The sequence below is a fragment of the Musa acuminata genome, unplaced genomic scaffold (genome assembly GCF_036884655.1).
Source record: "Musa acuminata AAA Group cultivar baxijiao unplaced genomic scaffold, Cavendish_Baxijiao_AAA HiC_scaffold_129, whole genome shotgun sequence".
Lineage (NCBI taxonomy): Eukaryota > Viridiplantae > Streptophyta > Magnoliopsida > Zingiberales > Musaceae > Musa > Musa acuminata.
The window spans coordinates 87,501-95,000 of record NW_027020408.1 but is presented as its reverse complement, the minus strand read 5'-3'; positions in this window follow the sequence as shown (position 1 = coordinate 95,000).

The following is a 7,500-nucleotide window of genomic DNA, read 5'->3' as shown; positions in this document are numbered from 1 at the left end:
CGCTCACGACGGTCGCCGCGGCACGCAAGAACAGGCCAAAAACTGGCCAAAACAGCCCAAAAACGGGCCAAAACTGGCCATTTTTTGCTGCGCGAGCGAGCGGAGAGCGGCGAACAGCGAGCGAAGCGCGAGGCAGCACCGTCCCTGCTATACGAAAGCCCCATCCAGCCCTGTGCCACCCGGGGGGTTCCAGGGTGCTGAGATGGCTGACATTTTGCTCCGCTCACGACGGTCACCGCGCCACACAAGAACAGCCCAAAAACAGGCCAAAACAGCCCAAAAACGGGCCAAAACTGGCCATTTTTGGCTGCGCGAGCGAGCGGCGAGCGGCGAACAGCGAGCGAAGCGAGAGGCAGCACCGTCCCTGCTATACGAAAGCCCCATCCAGCCCTGTGCCACCCGGGGGGTTCCAGGGTGCTGAGATGGCTGACGTTTTGCTCCGCTCACGACGGTCACCGCACCACGCAAGAACAGGCCAAAAACTGGCCAAAACAGCCCAAAAACGGGCCAAAACTGGCCATTTTTGGCTGCGCGAGCGAGCGGCGAGCGGCGAACAGCGAGCGAAGCGAGAGGCAGCACCGTCCCTGCTATACGAAAGCCCCATCCAGCCCTGTGCCACCCGGGGGGTTCCAGGGTGCTGAGATGGCTGACGTTTTGCTCCGCTCTCGACGGTCACCGCGCAATGCAAGAACAGGCCAAAAACTGGCCAAAACGGCCCAAAAACGGGCCAAAACTGGCCATTTTTGGCTGCGCGAGCGGCGAGCGGCGGACAGCGAGCGAAGCGAGAGGCAGCACCGTCCCTGCTATACGAAAGCCCCATCCAGCCCTGTGCCACCCGGGGGGTTCCAGGGTGCTGAGATGGCTGACGTTTTGCTCCGCTCTCGACGGTCACCGCGCAATGCAAGAACAGGCCAAAAACTGGCCAAAACGGCCCAAAAACGGGCCAAAACTGGCCATTTTTGGCTGCGCGAGCGAGCGGCGAGCGGCGGACAGCGAGCGAAGCGAGAGGCAGCACCGTCCCTGCTATACGAAAGCCCCATCCAGCCCTGTGCCACCCGGGGGGTTCCAGGGTGCTGAGATGGCTGACGTTTTGCTCCGCTCTCGACGGTCACCGCGCAATGCAAGAACAGGCCAAAAACTGGCCAAAACGGCCCAAAAACGGGCCAAAACTGGCCATTTTTGGCTGCACGAGCGAGCGGCGAGCGGCGGACAGCGAGCGAAGCGAGAGGCAGCACCGTCCCTGCTATACGAAAGCCCCATCCAGCCCTGTGCCACCCGGGGGGTTCCAGGGTGCTGAGATGGCTGACGTTTTGCTCCGCTCTCGACGGTCACCGCGCAATGCAAGAACAGGCCAAAAACTGGCCAAAACGGCCCAAAAACGGGCCAAAACTGGCCATTTTTGGCTGCACGAGCGAGCGGCGAGCGGCGGACAGCGAGCGAAGCGAGAGGCAGCACCGTCCCTGCTATACGAAAGCCCCATCCAGCCCTGTGCCACCCGGGGGGTTCCAGGGTGCTGAGATGGCTGACGTTTTGCTCCGCTCTCGACGGTCACCGCGCAATGCAAGAACAGGCCAAAAACTGGCCAAAACGGCCCAAAAACGGGCCAAAACTGGCCATTTTTGGCTGCACGAGCGAGCGGCGAGCGGCGGACAGCGAGCGAAGCGAGAGGCAGCACCGTCCCTGCTATACGAAAGCCCCATCCAGCCCTGTGCCACCCGGGGGGTTCCAGGGTGCTGAGATGGCTGACGTTTTGCTCCGCTCTCGACGGTCACCGCGCAATGCAAGAACAGGCCAAAAACTGGCCAAAACGGCCCAAAAACGGGCCAAAACTGGCCATTTTTGGCTGCACGAGCGAGCGGCGAGCGGCGGACAGCGAGCGAAGCGAGAGGCAGCACCGTCCCTGCTATACGAAAGCCCCATCCAGCCCTGTGCCACCCGGGGGGTTCCAGGGTGCTGAGATGGCTGACGTTTTGCTCCGCTCTCGACGGTCACCGCGCAATGCAAGAACAGGCCAAAAACTGGCCAAAACGGCCCAAAAACGGGCCAAAACTGGCCATTTTTGGCTGCGCGAGCGAGCGGCGAGCGGCGGACAGCGAGCGAAGCGAGAGGCAGCACCGTCCCTGCTATATACGAAAGCCCCATCCAGCCCTGTGCCACCCTGTCACGACCTTAGCTGGAATTGCCTAAGGCGTGCGGCACCCTTGCGGCCAACGACGCGAACTTAGCTTGCGTTGCCTAAGTCGCGAGTCACTCTTGCGGCAAAGACGCGAACTTAGCTTGCCTTGCCTAAGTCGCGCTTCGCCCTTGCGATCTTGCTCCGCAAGGATCAGCCCACTTTGTAACCTCTCGCAGGTCCCGAAGGACCTGTAAAAGAGACAGAGAGTTAGATCGAAAGAACGAGCAACGGACACGTCCCGAAGTCTCGCGAAAAGGAAAGCTTTACAAGCAATTCGTCGAACACCTTGTGTGCACAAGAGAAAAGAGGGAGAGGGGGAAAAGCAAGGCTTTCAAGGATGAACGAACAGCTGCAAGCCCACAAACAGCCGCTCACCTGGTCCCGGACGCAACACCAAGTTCCCGTAAAGGTCACGTGCGAACTTGCGAAAGAGTGTTCAACGCCCGGTATATAACCGAAGCCCCATCCAGCCATGTGCCACCCGGGGGGTTCCTGGGTGCTGAGATGGCTGACGTTTTGGTGAGCGGAGGCAGCACTCCGCTCACCTCCCGCGGCACGCGAAAACGGAGCCGTTTTGGGCTGTTTTGGGGCTGTTTTGCTCGGTTCGGTGAGCGATCGCTTTGCAACGCTGCAGCTTGTTCGAACTTACATATTTACAAGCAAAATGACCCAAAACCATGGGAAAACATGCTGTCAAGCAGCTGTACATGCGGGTGTGAGCGACGAACGGTTCGTTGAACGAAGTTGTTGCGGGTGCGCGACGACCGTTCGTGACATTCTCCCCCACTTAAACTGTCGACGTCCTCGTCGACGCTTGTTGGTAGTTGTTGATGACGTCTTCTTCATGTCGCAGGGCGTCTTCAGGCTCCCAACTGGCTTCAGTTCGGGGAAGCTTTCGCCACTTCACCAAGTACTCTGTTTGCTCCGCTCCGTTGGGTAGCTTTATCTTGCGATCCGCCAGAATGGTTTCCACTCGCTTCTCGTAGGAGGCTGTGATGGGAGGTAGCCGAGTTGGAACACTTCGAGAAGCATCTTGCGGATCTGAATGGTAGGCCTTCAGGTTGCTGGCGTGAAGAACGTTGTGAATTTTGAACCACGCCGGCAGCTGCAACTTGTAAGAAACATTGCCTACCCTGCTGATAATTGGGAAGGGCCCTTCATACTTACGCACCAATCCTTTGTGGACTCTTTTCCTGAAGAATTGGAGTGATGCTGGTTGGAGCTTTACCAACACCAAATCGCCAACTTTGAACTCCTGTGGTCGCCTTCCCAAGTCTGCCCACTTCTTCATCCGTTTTGCCGCCTTCTCCAAGTAAGCCCGCGCAATATCGGCATTTCGATGCCACTCCTTTGCGAAATGGTAGGCTGATGGACTACTCCCCGTATACCCAATTGCCATAGTGTGCGGAGTCGACGGTTGTTGTCCTGTGATAATTTCGAAGGGGCTCTTGTTGGATGCAGAGCTCCGCTGCAAGTTGTAGGAGAATTGGGCGATGTCCAACAGCTTCACCCAATCTCGTTGATTGGCACTCACGTAGTGCCGGAGATACTGCTCCAAGAGCGAATTTATTCTTTCAGTCTGACCATCCGTCTGGGGGTGGAGGCTTGTAGAGAAGTATAACTTTGATCCCAACAACTTGAATAGCTCGGTCCAGAACCGTCCCAGAAACCGAGCGTCTCGATCACTAATGATATTGTGTGGGACTCCCCAATACTTCACTACACCCTTCATCATCAGTCTGGCCGCCTCTTCAGCTGAACAGTGTAGGGGAGCAGCAATGAATGTTGCATACTTTGAAAACCGATCGACCACCACAAGTATCGATCCAAGTCCCCCTACAGGTGGCAAGCTTGATATGAAGTCTAAGGAAATGCTCTCCCATGGCCTTTCTGGTACGGGCAACGGCTCCAAAAGTCCCACCGGCTTCCGCTGCTCCACCTTGTCTTGTTGGCAAGTAAGGCATGTTCGAACATACTCCTCCACATCAATCCCCATCTTTGGCCAGTAGAAGGCCCTCTCCACGAGAGCCAATGTTCTGTGAATGCCGGGATGTCCAGCCCAAAGGGAATCGTGACACTCTTTTAAGAGTTCACGCCTTAAGTTGTCCACTCGGGGAACATAAACCCTATTCCCTTTTGTGTAAACAAGTCCCTCCTGGACCCAAAATCGTCGTGCCTTGCCTTCTTTGATGAGCTGCATCAGGATAACTGCCTGGGGATCACTATACAGTCCATCTCTGATTCGGGAAAGGAAGTTGGAGTGTAACTGACTTGTTTGGCCTCTGCCCTCCAGTTGTGTAGCATTCACGCACTCCACCTTCCGACTCAGTGCATCGGCCACGACGTTCGCCTTCCCGGGCTTATATTCCATTGCCATATCAAATTCAGCCAGGAAGTCCTGCCACCGTGCTTTCTTTGGGGAGAGCTTCTTCTGAGTTTGGAAATAACTCAGGGCGATGTTGTCTGTCCTCAGCACAAATCGCGACCCAAGGAGGTAGTGTCGCCAAACTCGTAGGCAGTGGATCACCGCTGTCATCTCCTTCTCATGCACTGGATACCGCCTCTCGGTCTCGTTGAGTTTGCGGCTCTCGTAGGCCACCGGATGACCTTCTTGCATGAGTACTCCACCAATAGCAAAGTCCGAAGCATCTGTATGGACTTCAAAGGGCTCTCCATAGTTTGGCAATTTGAGCACTGGTTCTTCCAGAACAGCAGCCTTCAGATCTTGGAATGCTATCTCACATCTGTCAGACCACTTCCAAGGCTGCTCCTTCTTCAGCAACTCCGTCAGTGGGGTTGCCCGCTTCGAATATCCCGCGATGAAGCGTCGATAGTAGTTGACGAAACCAAGGAAGGATCTCAACTCTGGCACCTTCTTTGGAGTTCGCCATTCCGCAACTGCTTGCACCTTCGACTTATCCATCCGAATGGAGCCATCACCGATTCGATGCCCCAAGAATAGGATCTCAGTCTGAGCAAAGTAGCATTTCTCCCTTTTTACGAACAACGTGTTCTCCCTGAGAACCTTGAAAATCGTCCGAAGGTGCTTGACGTGCTCCTCGAGCGTTTGGCTGTAGACGACGATATCGTCCAAGTAGACGACCACGAACTTATCCAAATACTCCTTGAATAGCTGGTTCATGAGAGTACAGAATGTGGCCGGAGCGTTGGTTAAGCCGAAAGGCATCACCAAGAACTCAAACGCTCCATATCTGGTCACACAAGTAGTCTTTGCTTCGTCGCCTTCAGCAATGCGCACCTGCCAATACCCCGACCGGAGGTCGAGTTTTGAGAAATACTTCGCCTTGCCCAGTTGATCGAACAAGTCCGCGATGAGCGGGATGGGATACTTGTTCTTCACCGTTACTTTGTTGAGGGCTCGATAGTCGACGCATAATCGGAGACTCCCATCTTGTTTCTTCTGAAAGAGAACTGGAGCTCCGAAAGGTGCTTTTGAGCTGCGGATGAGACCACCGCTTAGCAGTTCACCTAACTGCTTTCTAAGTTCTGCCAACTCTGGCGGGGCCATGCGATAGGGTGGTCTCGCTGGAGGCTTCACTCCTGGCTCCAGCTCAATACTGTGATCCACGCCTCTGCGTGGCGGAAGAGTCTTCGGCAACTCAGGTGGCATAACGTCTTTGAACTCCTTCAGGACGTTGGCCACCACAGCAGGTTCTTGAATGGCTTCTTCATTGAGTGGCTCTAGCTTCATAGCAGCCACGAATGTTAGTTCGCCCTTTCGCACCCCTTTCTTCAATTGTAATGCCGAAATATGTTGGGGCTCCTTGGTTCCTCTCCGAGAGACGGGCACCACACAGGGGTCATCGCCTCCCATCATACATAGGGAATTCAAGAATGGCATCGGCACCAACTTCGCCGCGTGCATAAACTCCATTCCAAGAATCACTTGGAAGTCGTCTAGTGGCATGGCCATCATGTTGGTGGTTCCGCTCCAAGTCCCGATTCTGATGGGAACTCCCTTCGCCAATCCGGAGATTCGCCTGGCCTCCGAGTTCACTGCTTTCATTCGGCTTGGGCTCTTCTCCAATGTCAACCCAAGTCGCTGTGCTTCACGATCGGCTATGAAGTTGTGGGTAGCGCCCGTGTCCACCATTGCACGGGTCGTTTGGCCATTCAGCTTGATGTCCACATACATCAGTTCACTACTTCCTGCTTTTTGTGCCTTCGTCTTCATGTTCTCCCCCACTTGACCCCGCATAGCGTTCAACAAACGCATTGCTCCCATTCGGGGTCCTTGCGACTCTTCATCGTCGCTGCTGGATTCAGAACTGCTTGAGCTAAGGGCAACAGCTTTGCCCTTGTCCGATCGGGGAGGGTGGATAGAAGCTGTCAAAGCATTGAGTGCCTGCTTCTGTGGGCACTCCCTTACCATGTGCGGTCCTCCGCACAAGAAGCATCCTCCAGGTTTCGAGGCCTTGCCTTTTGGGTTCGGCCCTTTGTGGGAGCTCTTCTTCTTCTGTTCGCCCCCGAGCTCCTTCCCTCGAGAATGTTTTTGAGGGCGATTGCTTGAAGATTGTTTCCTTCTCGCTGGGTCTTCAGAGGAAACGAAGTCGGTGAGCCTTTCTGCAGCTGCAATTGCCCCGACCACGTCGGTAACATTCCTTCGATTCAGCTCTTGCTGAGCCCATGGTTTCAAACCATCAAGGAAACTGAACAACTTGTCCTTCTCGGACATGTCCTGTATGTCCAGCATCAGTGCAGAAAACTGCTTTACATAGTCTCGGATGGTGGTACTTTGGCGGAGTTGTCTCAACTTCCTTCTTGCGACGAACTCTGTGTTCTCCGGTAGGAACTGAGTTCTCAACTCTCGCTTCAAGTCTTCCCATGTGTCGACTCGACACCGACCTTGTTGGATTTCCTCCCAACGAGTTCGCCACCAAAGTTTCGCATCTCCGTTCAGATACATTGTTGCTATTGAAACTTTGGTATCTTCAGAATCGGGTCTCGTAGCTCGGAAGTATTGTTCCATGTCAAACAGAAAGTTCTCGAGCTCCTTGGCATCTCTGGCCCCTCCGTATCCATGGGGCTCAGGTGCCCTCAAGTTTTGTGGCGGTGCAACGCGGGTGTTGCCTCCTCCCGCATTTAGCGTTCTTGTGAGCATAGCCACCTTCGCCGTGAGTTCCGCCACAACATCTTGTAAGTGCTGCACGGAGTCCTTGGTGTCATCGGACAGTCGGTCGACTAGGGCCTCGACCTTGTCGATCCTGGACTCCGCTTCCTCTTGCGAGCTCTCTACCCCAACAAGTCTTTGTTGGCCATGGTAGAGTTCCTCCATGCTCGCTTCCAGAACATCCAGGCGGGTT